This window comes from Oryx dammah, unplaced genomic scaffold (assembly GCF_014754425.2).
Source record: "Oryx dammah isolate SB20612 unplaced genomic scaffold, SCBI_Odam_1.1 HiC_scaffold_11056, whole genome shotgun sequence".
Lineage (NCBI taxonomy): Eukaryota > Metazoa > Chordata > Mammalia > Artiodactyla > Bovidae > Oryx > Oryx dammah.
Genome location: NW_024080450.1, coordinates 2,546,173 through 2,559,438, shown reverse-complemented (window position 1 = coordinate 2,559,438; position 13,266 = coordinate 2,546,173). Strand labels below are relative to the sequence as shown.

The 13,266-nt window shown below is 47.1% G+C and overlaps 1 protein-coding gene across 4 annotated transcripts in view; it reads left to right on the top strand.

Moving 5' to 3' along the window:
• The first annotated feature begins 8,325 nt into the window (after positions 1–8,325).
• LOC120860357 (protein-tyrosine kinase 2-beta) overlaps positions 8,326–13,266 on the top strand; it is a 138,305-nt gene continuing 133,364 nt past the window's right edge. For all 4 annotated transcript variants that reach the window (XM_040236164.1, XM_040236163.1, XM_040236162.1 and 1 more), the window contains exon 1: positions 8,326–8,514. The gene's annotated coding sequence lies outside the window, so the exon portion shown is untranslated. The remainder of the gene's footprint in view (positions 8,515–13,266) is intronic.

Sequence of the window (13,266 nt, the reverse complement as noted above, 5' to 3'; positions counted from 1 at the left end):
AGGGACAGGGGAGCCTGGTGGGCTGCCGTCTCTGGGGTCACACAGAGTTGGAGATGACTGAAACGACTTAGCAGCAGCAGCAGGCATTTTTAAGTACAGTTCAGTAGTATGAAGTATATTCCCATTATTGTGCAACACAATACCCAGAACTTCTCATCTTGTAAAACTAAAGCTCTGAATCCTTTAAACAAATAGCCTCTTCCTCCTTTCCCCTCTCCCTGGCAACCACCAGTCTACTTTAGGTCCCTAACAATTTGACTAGGCTAGGTACCACAGATATGGGGAATCAAATAATAGTTGTCTTTTTGTGACTGGCTTATCTCACTAAGCATAATGTTCTCAAAGTTCATTCATCTGGTAGCATATCTTAAAGTTTCCCTCCTTTTTGAAAGCTGAATAATACTCCACTGTCTATATGTACCACATTTTTGCTAACCCATTCATCTGTTGATGGACATTTGGATTGCTCCCACCTATGGCTATTGTGAATGATGCTGCTGTGAACACGAGTGTACAAATATCTCTTTGGGGCCCTGTCTTCAGTTCTTTAGAGTATCTGCCCAGAAGTGGAATCCCTGGATTGATTTTTACTTTTTTTAGGAACTGACATACTGTTGTCTACAACAGATTCACCATCTTAACATTCCCAACAGTGCCCAAGGATTCCAAATTTCTCTACCTCCTGGCCAACACTTGTTATTTTCTTTCTTTCTCTTTTTTTTTCTTCAGTGGCAGGCATCCTAATGGATGGGAGGTAATATCTGCATGTGTTTTTGATCTGCACTTCCCTATTGATTAGTGATGTTGAACATCTTTTCCCATGTTTGTTGGCCACCTGGATATCATCTTTAGGGAAATGTCTGTTAAGTCTTTTGCCCCTTTTAAAATCAGGTTTTTCAATGTTTTTGTTGTTGAGTTGTATGAGTTCTTTATATATTCTGAGTATTATCCCCTTACCAGATCACTTGAAAAATATCTTCTCCCATTCTATCATTTTGTTGCCATCCATTTTCATTTTGCTGCCATCCATTTTCATTTTGCCTCACAGAATTTTTTTTAGTTTGATGCAGTCAAATTTATCTCTTTTTATTTTTGTTGCCTGTGCTTTTGATGTCATATCCAAGAAATCATTCCCAATGTCATGAAACTTTTTCCCTATGGTTTCTACTAAGAACTTTATAGTTTTAGGTCTTATGTGTAAGTCTGCATTGTATTTTGAATTAATTTTTTGTACATGAAGTAAAGGAAGGGTCCAACTTCATTCTTTTGTATGTGGATATCCAGTTTTCACACCACCATTTGTTGACAAGACTGTCCTTTCCCCCACTGAATGGTCTTGGCACCCTTTTTGAAGACCATTTGACCATATATGCAAGGGTTCCTTTCTTAATTCTCTATTGCACTGACCTATATGCCTGGCTTTATGCTGGTACCATGCTGTTTTGATTACCGCAGCTTTGGAATAAGTTTATAAACCTGGAAGTATGAGACCTCCAACTCTGCTTTTGCTTTTAAAGATTATTTTGAGTGTTGGGGTCTGTTCAGATTCCATATTAATTTTAGGATTTTTTAAAATCTATTTCTGTATTAAATGGTGTTCAGATTTTCATAGGAATTGCATTAAATCTGTAGATAGCTTGGGAGTAGTATTGCCATCTTAACAATATTGCCTTCCAATCTATGAATGCAGGATATCTTTCCATTTACTTGTATACTATGATTACTTCCAAATTGGGAAAGGAGTACATCAAAGCTGTATATTGTCACCCTGTTTATTTAACTTATATGCAGAGTACATCATGCAAAATGCTGGGCTGGATGAAGCACAAGCTGGAATCAAGATTGCCGGGAGAAATATCAATAACCTCAGATATGCAGATGACACCACCCTTATGGCAGAAAGTGAAGAAGAGCTAAAGAGCCTCTTGATGAAAGTGAAAGAGGAGAGTGAAAAAGCTGGCCTAAAACTCAACATTCAAAAAATGAAGATCATGGCACTTGGTCCCATCACTTAATGGCAAACAGATGGGGAAACAATGGAAACTAGTGAGAGACTTTATTTTCTTGGGCTCCAAAATTACTGCAGATGGTGACTGCAGCCATGAAATTAAAAGACACTTGCTCCTTGGAAGAAAAGCTATGACTGACCTAGACAGCACATTAAAAAACAGAGACATCACTTTGACAACAAAGGTCCGTCTAGTCAAAGCTATGGTTTTTCTAGTAGTCATGTATGGGTGTGAGAGTTGGACCATAAAGAAAGCTGAGTGTCAAAGAATTGATGCTTTTGAACTGTGGTGTTGGAGAAGACTCTTGAGAGTCCCTTGGACTGCAAGGAGCTCCAACCAGTTCATCCTAAAGGAAATCAGTCCTGAAATATTCATTGGAAGGACTGATGCTGAAGCTGAAACTCCAGTACTTTGGCCAGCTGATGCGAAGAGCAGACTCATTGGAAAAGACCGTGAAGCTGGGAAAGATCGAAGGCAGGGGAAGGGGACGACGGAGGATGAGATGGTTAGATGGCATCACTGACTCGATGGACATGAGTTTGAGGAATCTCCAGGAGTTGGTGATGGACAGGGAAGCCTGGCACGCTGCAGTCCATGGGGTCACAAAGAGTCAGACACAACTGAGAGACTGAAGTGAACTGATGATTTCTCACAGCAATGTTTTACAATTCTCAGTGTACAAGTCTTTCGCCTCCATTTTATCCTTTTTGATACTATTGTAAATGAAAATGTTTTCTTAATTTCCTTTCCGAATAACCAGTCTGCCTTTGCTCTTAAAGAAGGAAAGATCTGCCGACAACTGCTACGTTAAGCTCCCTCTTCTACGTGGCAGGAGACTTGAGCTGAAGAGCAGCTGCTCCCTGAAGGAGGAACATTTGTCCCTGTTTGCCGTGTTCCCCATCTAGCCAGCTTCCCTCACACTCCCTGCCTCCATCAGCATTTGGGGTTTTGGCTCGTTGTTTGGAGGTCCCCCTGGTAGCTCAGGCAGTAAAGAATCTGCCTCCAGTGCAGGAGACCTGGGTTTGATCCCTGGGTCTCAAAGATCTCCTGGAGAAGAGAATGACTATTCATTCCAGTACTCTTGCCTGGAGAACCCCATGGACAGAGGAGCCCGGCAGGCCATAGTCCATGGGGTCACAAGGAGTCAGACACAACTGAGCGACTAACAGTAACACTTGGAGGTCCCCAGTGAAGGCTACACATTACTGCTACTCCTTATGAAGGAGTGAGGGTGGTAAAAATACTCTGGTACAGACTGCAACTTGACAACTTGACAAAATGAAATCTAAACCGAGGTTCCATGTTCCTAAAATTTTTCTTTAAGCCCCCAATTATTTTATGGCAAACATTTTCAACAGAAAAAATTTTAAATTACATCATGTGCCTTTCTCTCTCTAAAATAGAGGACGCAGAATATCATTTAAACTTTTCTTCATGACTTACCAAAATAGACAATAATCACTGGGCTAGGCTGGGTAATAATGGGGTGCCCTCAGAAGTTAATGAAGTGTGCAGGATTCTTTTTCTCTGCCCCTTCAATGGCCACAGATCCCTGTGATTTGCAGGTTCTTGCATCGGCTGGGCTTTCTTTCTTTCTTTGTTTATTAGAGCCTGCCTATAGCAACCTGTACTTCTTCCTAGTTGACGCTTCTAGCATAGTGTGGGCTGGGAGCTGATAGCCATGTGTGTTAGAATCTCTGGCATCAACAATGGCAAAACAAGATTCACACAGTCATTTGTGACTTCAGAACTTTTCCATAGGCTGGAGGTGGGGGGACCTGGTGAATTCATCCACAGGTGGGGCTAAGGATTGAAAACCAAAGTAAAAGTCATAGGACACAGAGCTGACCCCAAGTGGGCAAGGCAGGCTCCCCTTCCATGCAAGCACCCTCCAGCAGCATCCCAGAGCCCACTGACCTGCCTCCACCTTGAGGGGCTACAGAAGGACTGGCAGCAGTGCCCCAGGCTGTGGAAACTGCTGAAAAAAAACAATCTTCTGCCTTATCCATCTGCCCTTCCCCTTGGATACCCAAATTAATTTCTCAGTGCATTTAATATCATTTTATTTTTCCAAAGGAGATACTTTGGATTGTGTCCTGGAATTCTTCCCCCCCCCCCCATGGAAAGATTTTATTTATTTTAACTTTTTTACTATGAATATTTTCAAACACAATGTTAGAGAGAATAGTATAATTAACCCCCACATACCCATCATTCATCTTATGTCAGTTCTAAATTTTGCTGTTTTTGTTTCTCTTTTCCCCTATACTATTGGAGGCAGGATATGGAATATTTCAAAGTAACCATCATTTTTATTTCAGGAACACATTTTTTAAACTTACAACAGGTTATAACACCTCCCATTATTGTCCACTATGAACCACAGCACTAGCAAGAAAACTTGCATGTATTATTTCTAGTCTTCTCACAACTCTGTCAATTATTCCCATTTTATAGATGGGGATGTTGAGGTTCTGCCTTAATTTGTATACTTAAAAAATGAACTAAATGATGGTATATTCAAATGGGCTAAAGGATGCAGTTTTGGCTTTGGTTTTCAACAGAAAAGCCTCAAGGCAGTAGTAACCTGAATGACTGAAGTGTTTCTTTCTCTCTCATGTAAAAAGTTTACCCAGGTCCAGGCCAAGCCTGGGGCCAGCATAGTGGCTTGACGGCATTCAATAGGGACCCAGGCTTCGTCTCTCATGTTGCTTAGCTGCTCTCAAATGCACAGGCCAAGAAGACTGCTTCAGGTTCCATCATCAGGTGGAAGTGGAAAAGGGACTAGTGGAGGGCATACCCATTGACCTGAAGGAAGGACTTGGTCCTGATGCTGCACATATGTCTATGCACCAGCCATCACCCAGAACATAATCACCCAGTCACACTTGCAAGGCAGACTGGGAAAGGCAGTCTTTATTTGGGGCAGCCTCTGGCCAACTAAAACTCAGGGATACTACAATAAGTGAAGAGAGGAGGACAAGCAGGAGTGCTTTTGTGGATGGAATAAAGGATTCTTTAGAAGTCAAGGGCGTGGTTTTGAGTCCTTCATTTTGGCGTCAACCGTGGCCCATTTAGTACACCTAGTGGTACCTGGTTAAATTAGAGGCAGATGGCTTTGGGTCATGAACAACTTAATTATTTAGTCCTTGTGCCCGTGAGTTTTTTCTTTGTTTTTTGCTCAGGACACTTATAACCATGCTGTCCTTTTCAAAAGGAAATGAATTGTAATAGTGAATTTATATTATGTGATTTAACTCCATTGTCCATAATGGAGAGACTCCAATTACTACCATCATGGCCCTGCTATTAATGATTAATAGATTCAGCTTCTCTCTTTACCACGTGGGTGGTGGACAAATTTTTTATTTACCTTCTCCAAGCCTTTTTTACCTTTCTGCAAAATAGGAGTATTATAATCAACCTGAACTGTTGTGAAGATTACTTAGATGATAGGTAAAAGTTCTGGTCATAGTGAATACTCAATAAACTGTATAAATATAACAGATACATATGAAAATCTCCCCACTAATCCCATCCTATTTAATTCCTATCACATCTAAAAATAATAATTATAGTATTTTATAGCATTTTCATAGCTGTTAGGCATTACAGAACCTTATGAAATAGGCAGTGAAGGTAGTCCTTAATCTTCTAGATTAGGAGATAGGAGCTCAGAGAGAAGGATTCCACCTGCTCAAGTTCACGTCTTCCTTCTCGACTGGATCCTTCCCATGTGCGTTTAAACCTGCATCTTAAGCAAAGGATGAAGCAGCCATGTTTCAACCCACAAGCGCCTCAGCACCCCGTCTCGTCAATTTTCCTTTCAGCCAACATGCTGCCTACATGTTCTAACTTCTATTTCATTCATTAACTCCCCCCACCCAACTGTTGCCTCTTCATTTAAGTTTGCTCCTGGCAAGAGCCGGACCTTAAGATCTCTGCTCCTTCTCACTGCTGTCCCAGACCATCTCACCTATTCCTGTGGTCTCAGATGCCAACTGGAAGCTCATCACCTGATCAGACCACTTTACTGAACTCCGGATAGCAGTGTGGGACAGATCAAAAGAATCCTTTTCTTAAGTCTAGGTGTAAAACAGACCGTCACCCATGGCAGGGGCAATAGGACTAGAATGAAAATGATGAATAGGAGAGATGCTTAGAAGGATTCCCAGAACCTAGAGACTGAATGACTATGGGGCAATAAAGGAGAGTCAAAGGTGAATCCACCTGCCAATGCAGGAGCGCAACGCACACGGGTGCCATCCCTAGGTCTAGAAGATCCCCTGGAAGAGGAAATGGCAACCCATTCCAGCATTCTTGCCGGAAAATTCCATGGACAGAGGAGCCTGGTGGGCTACAGTCCATGGGGTTGCAAAGAGTCAGACACGATTGAGCACACACACATTGGACAGAATATAAGAAGACCTGAAGATGGAATTATACGTTGCAGGGAATTCCTCAAGGTCTCTTTCACAAATAAAACCTGTGATGCTACAATTCCAAGAGCTAGATTTTGGAGCTTCAAAAGAATTTGCTAAAGACTTCAACAATCTAAATATCTGAAAACTTTTCTTCCCCTGAATTGAGTCAATGAAGATGTAGTTCATGGATTTGGCCACACAGAGGCAGCATACACAAATTCACCTTTTATTAAACCAGTCTGGAGTAGCGTTGCTCTTGAGTACCCATTGTCAAGACCAGGCACCAGACTCTCCACAGTTCACACAGGTTCTCTTGCCTTCACACCACTGGACCTTCATCACCTCATTCCCATGCCAGGAAGACAATCAGGTCACCTCCTTTCTGATGCCCTCTAACAGGTTCCTCATAGAGTGGTCAGTTAGCGCCTCATCTTCCCCCATATGTCCCCTACTAACTCCAGTTTACCCTATCTGACTCGCCTTGTTGCCCAAGCCCTGCCCAAAGTATCCCTGGATACCTACTTGTGTGTCTTCTCACTGCTTTGTAGACCCCGGCAACACTTGGTGCTGAGAACACGGCTGATAAGTGTATGGGATTAACAAGGCTGTGAGTTCCAACAGATGGGTTGTAAGTTACCCTGCATGAGTGGGTGGGTCCCAGGCTCAGAGATTCTGATTTTCAGTAGCCCCAGAGTCACATCCAGGTATCTGCATTTTAAGAGCTACAGACAGTCCACTGATCATACTTGCAGGAAACTGACTGATTTTGCAGCCTTGGACATTTTAATCTAAATCTGTTTTCTTTTCAGAAAATGGGAAGAATGAAAGGAAATGTTAACATAGATAAAATGTAAACTGAGTGTTCCTTGGCACAGTGGTTGGCATTTAGATATACTAACCAAATGCTGGCTCTTCTCCTGGGGTGGCCCGTCCTCTGAGTTTGGAAGTGGTGGGGGAAGGAAGACTGGGGCTGGTTGTAGAGTACACTGGGCTGTCACAGGCAGCTGCACAACACCAGGGGGTGCCATGCTCAGAGATGCCTTTGTGAAGAGCATCCTCTAACAGTGTGGGAGATCCCAGTTCTCAGGATACAGAATGAAGTTTGGGGTGGGGCTCTGGAGAGGAACTTTGAGAAGGTGAGGAATGCTGAGTGACACACCAGCTTTTTGACTTTATGCTAAGTCCTGTTCACCTGCTCCTACTCAAGAAAAAGTCTAGAATCTTTCTAGTGACAGAGAAAGGGGTTACTAAGTGTCCTTGAGTCACTGCCTCGACTCTTGCTGCCCTGCTGGCCAGAGTGAAGAAGTAACCAGGCTCTTGGTCAACAAACCAAGTGGACTGATGTAGAGAGGGGACGAGAAAAGGCTGCCCGGCATCTCTGACTATTGTGCCTCTGGTCCTGGCTGTTGTAGTGCAGAGACCTGGTCTATGGCATTCAGACCCCTGGACCAGTTCTGCCAAAGCCCCTGGTGACAGTCACCTGATCTCTGGTGCCCCCACCCCATCCTCCCAAAGCAGCACTTTAGGCCTTGAAGAGACCCGGAGGGACAGCGATGCTGGGAGTGTGGCAGGCTGCTAACAGTCTCTAGCTCTGCAACAGACCTGGGAGCTAAGAGGAAAGCTTCCCAGTGGAGAGGAAGGGAGAGCGAGGAGGGGTGGAGTTGGGGGTGCTCAACGGCTCACGAGGTGGAAGCGGTGGTGACAAAGACTATCAGGAGACCCCACGTGGGGTTGGGGGTGGCAGAGATGGCCCCCTCCCAGGTGGGCACGTGCAGCTCCGGGAATTGGCAGCGGCGTCTATTTCAGAGTTTATGGTAAGAGGCTAGAGCTACACACGCTCCGCACCGCAGACAACACACCCCACCCTTTAAGGAAGTGGGGAGGAGAGCGGCAGGGGTGTGGTTAAGCCGGAGGAGGAGAAGGGGAAAACACAAACCTGTCAGCGCTCTTACTCAGCGGAGGCCTCCCGAGCCGCCGCGAGCCCCTTCGGAAGCGCCCCTTACCTGCCTAGCCCCCGCCGCACCTGGCCGAGCAGAGGAGAAGCCGCAGCCGTCGCCACTGGAGCCGGCGCTTCGCCCCGAGTGAGTCCCCTCCCGCGATCGATCGGCGCCGAGCGCCCAGCCAGAAGTTGGAGGCTGGACGAAGGAGGGGTGGGGGGCGACTCCCGGACCGCGGACCCAGAAGTGGGCGCCTCTGGGCCGGCTAGCCCTCGGCTAAGGGGAGAGGGAATCTATTTGGGGAGTTAATTTGAAACTCAAGGATGTTTTCTTTCCCCTCTTAGTTCTCTTATCGGGTTCAGAGAGGGAAGGCCGGGATTATGATGAGAGGACTCAGAAGGGCCGCCTGCCTGCAAAGGTCAGATCAGAGAGCTTTCAGAATCCACCTTCCACTCCTGCCTTAGAGCCTTTGCCGGCGCCCCGCACTGCACCCCCACCCCCCGCCCCTGCCCCTGAAGACAGCGCGCCTACCCCGGTCACCGGCCCATGAACACCCCGAGGCTCCCCGCATTGGATTCTTGTTCCCCTACCTGACCACCTCAGGAGGCATCTTCTGTATGTTGCACCCCCGACTGGAAGCGAGCAGGGCTCTGCAAGGGCGTAGAAGCAGGACTAATGTGTGTGTGTGTGTGTGTGTGTGTGTGTGTGTGTGTGTGTGTGAGTACCTGTGTGCCCTGGGGAACTAAAGTTAACACCCGCTGCCGCCCTGGGTCTCTGTGAAACTACTTGGGAGTGCCCCTAAAGAGTTAAGCTCCCTGCCGCCTTCTGCTCCTGGCAGGCGGTGCGTGGGCAAAGCCTGGGGTGGGTGAGCAGGCAGCATATGGGTGCTGTTCTGAGCCCAGCAAGAACCCCACCAACTGCCCTAACCCTCAGCCATCTGACACTCTCTACTCCCTGCACCCCAAACTTGGTGCTCAATCCAGTTAGACTCCTCCAAGGGTCAGGAAAGGAAGGAACAGAATTTGGGACGCAGGGGACACTCACCAGGGGCACTCAGAAGCCAAAGCAGAGCTTCCCCTGACCTGTAGCTGGACATGAGCCCTCGGGGGCAGTTGGTGCCAAAGATGAGGGAAGGGGCAGGAGGAGGCCCCTCCCTCGAGGGCAAGGAATGCAGTTGTGGACCTAACCCCAGATTTCACAACTCCTCTGGGGGCGGGTGAGAGGAGGCAGAGATGAAAAAGTGAGTGAAGATGGACGGAGGGAGGGAAGTAGACACACCAAGAGACAAGCTCTGGCAGGACACTGGGCTCTCATTCCTTCATTCTGTACACATTGGCTGACTTCCTACCCCAGGCCAGGTGCTAGCACTGGGCGTCGGGGACCCCGGTGTGCACCATCCGCACCCCCCAGCCACCCACCACCCACCAGCAGTGCTGTGGGGAGGAAAGCAGCAGGTGCTGACCGCCCAGTGCTGGGGACTGTGGGAGGAACCGGTCAGGGTGTCCAGGAAGGCTTCTTGGCAGAAGTGGCTCTAAGTGGAGACCTGAAGGATCAGTAGAATTAGTCTGGGAGAGAAAGAGGGGGATGAACAGCGCAGGGCACAGCAAGTGCTGAGACTGGAGGCCAGGAACAGCATGACGCACCCAGGAAACTGAAAGTAGCTCGGGGTGTTCAGTGCGTGGAGAGTGCAGGGGCGAAGTGACGCTGCAGAAGTGGGGAGAGAAGCTCCAGGAGGGTCTGCTCGGGCTGCCATGGCAACTCCTGTCTCTCGGGCCGTAGAACCAGCAGCCTCTGACTTGACTCAAGGGCGGGGCTTCCAGATTTAGCAAATGAAAATATAGAACACTTGGATTTGAATCTCAGATAAGCAACGGTGTATTTGTCAAGTACGAGTATGTCCCAAGCACTCTTTGGGACATACTTGTACTAAAACATTATTCACTGTTGATCTGAAATTCAGGTGTGACAGGACGTCTTGTATTTTATCTGGCACCTGTCTTTCAGTACAGTGGTCCCCAATCTTTTTGGTACCAGGGACCCATTTCATGGAAGACAATCTTTCCACGGACTGGAAGGTGGGGAGGGATGGTTTCAGGATGATTAATGCTCATTTGTTGTGCATTTTATTTCTATGACTTTTACATCAGTTCCACCTTGGATCCCCAGGCATTAGATCCCAGAGGCTGGGGACCACAGGCCTGGGAGAAAGCTGAGGATGATACTGTGCTTGGAAGTGAGGGGTGGGTAGTGTGCAGGCACCAAGGGAACAGTCTCAGGACATATCATCTTGTAGCCAGTCCTCCTAGATTCCACTTTGGGGCTTGTCCACTAATTGACCATGTTGTCTCTTAAAAACAAAACCAAACAAAAACAATTCCTTAGTCTTTGGAGCTGAATGGACCTGGTCATATGCCAGCTTGGCCACCTGCCTGCTGTGAGACCCCCATAAAGCACTTAGCTCTTCAGAGCCCCAGAACCTCTTCTCAGAAATGAGGACGAGAGTACCTGTTTGTCCAGGTTGTAGGTTGGATCCCTGGTCATGTATGTAAATTACCCAGGGAATGCTGAAGAAAAAGTGGTAGATATTAATCTTTGTAACACTTTACCAGGGGTGACCAAAGTAGCATCCTCAAAGGACTTGGGGCTCATTTATTTCTGTTTTTATTTATTGAGTGCTCAGAGGTACCATGGAGAAGGCAATGGCAACCCACTCAAGTGTTCTTGCCTGAAGAATCTCAGGAACGGGAGCCTGGTGGGCTGCCGTCTATGGGGTCGCACAGGGTCGAACACGACTTAGCAGCAGCAGCAGCAGCAGAGGTACCAAAGTCTTCCCAGATGGCACAGTGGTAAAGAATCCGTCTGCCAGTGCGGGAGATGTGGGTTCGATCCCTGGATCGGGAAGCCTTGGAATAGGAAATGGCAACCCACTCCGGTATTCTTGCCTGGGAAATCCCATGGACAGAGCCTAGTGGGCTACAGGCCATGGGGTCATGTGGAGTCGAACACTACTGAGTGATTGAGCACAGAGGTCCCAGGGGAAATATGCGGTGGGGATCCCACTCCCAGGGAGAGAGTGGGTTAGCTCTTTAGAGGGAGAGCCTGGCTCATTTTTCAACTTTGTCTTTGACCTGCTGCCTAGATGCCCTGCTTCAAGGGAAGAGATAACCAGCTCTTCTATTGGAGGATACTGGGGGTGGGGGTGGGGGCGAGGGGAGGGGAATGATTCAAAGAATTAACTGAAAGGAAATGTGAATGAAGTAACAGGGAGAATCCAGGTAAACAGCTAGCACAGTGGCTGACAGAGACACATGTGCCATAAAATTTGGCTGTCAATATTCGCATTTTTATATTTTTAAAGATGTATTTACTCGACTGTACTGGTCTCCATTGCTGTGCCTGGACTCTCTCCAGCTGCCTCCAGCTGGGGCAACTCTTTGTTGCAGCATTCAGGCTTAGACTCTAGGTGCATGGGCTTCAGTAGTTGTGGTGCACGGGCTTAGTTGCTCTGCTGCCTGTGGGGTCTTCCCAGACTGGGGGGTTGAACCTGTGTCCCCTGCATTGGCAGTCAACCACTAGACCACCAGGGAAGCCCAACGCACCCATTTTTATACTGAGTAACTTATTAGGAAAATAGAGCTCAGGGGTAGAAGAAGTAAGGATGCCTTGTTTTGACTTTTATGGGGGTGTTTGTAAGAGCAAATTAACTGGCATCCTGAAAGGGAACATGGAAGGAGCTAAGAATCTGTTAAGAGAAAGAGGAAATGGAAAGTGTGTTTCCTTATGAGAACTGCTGGATTAAAAATGGCCCTTCTTTCCAGTGGTTGAATCTCCCCATCCTCCTGCCCAGTGATAAGCATTTTGTCCCCAGCTCTTAGAGCAGCATTTGCCAAACAGTATTCAGAGGAACTCTGTGCCATGAGATGGTTACAGGTCTTCCACTGGTGACACGTTCCAAGGAGGCCACTCTCGGATAAATATGCATTTGTCCCGCATGTTTGCATGATCTAGACCATGGTCAATTCCACAGAAAAGTCATCTGTATCACTGAACTTACGTGGTGGTGGTGGTTTAGTCGTTAAGGCATGTCCAACTCTTTTGACCCCATGGACTGCAGCCTGCCAGGCTCCTCTGTCCATAGGATTCTCCAGGCAGAGAATAGAGTGGGTTACCATTTCCTTCTCCAGGGGATCTTCCTGACCCAGGAATCAACCCAGGTCTCCTGCATTGCAGACAGATTCTTTACCAACTGAGCTATGAGGGAAGCCCCAGAAGTCCCTAAATTTGACTATAGACCCCTTGTAGTGGGTTGTTGTTGTTCAGTAGCTAAGTCACATCCGACTCTTTGTGACCCCATGGACTGCAGCAGGGCACTCTTCCCTGTCCTTCACCATCTCCCAGAGCTTGCTCAAACTCATGTTCACTGAGTCGATGTTGCCATCCAGCTGTCTCATCCTCCGTCACCCCCTTCTCCTGCCCTCAATCTTTCCCACCACCAGTGAGTCAGCTCTTCGCATCAGGTGGCCCAAGTATTGGAGCTTCAGCTTCAGCATCACTGCTTCCTATGAATATTCAGGGTTGATTTCCTTTAGGATTGACTGGTTTGATCTCCTTCCAGTCCAAGGGAGCTCTCAAGAGTCTTTTCCAGCACCAAAAGCATCAATTCTTTGACACTCAGCCTTCTTTATGGTCCAACCCTCACATCTGTATGTGTAGTGTATTGGAGAGGCCACTATTACCTTCTCAAGGGAAACAGCCAACCCACACCTAGTGACTGTTGATGTGAGTGCAGTTCTTGGACCAAGCAGATCTTTCCATGGACATCGTTCATCCCATACCTCTAGCCTGGACTCAGCAGTGTCTAGCTTATGGAAGATCTTCAGGTACTTGGTACCATGT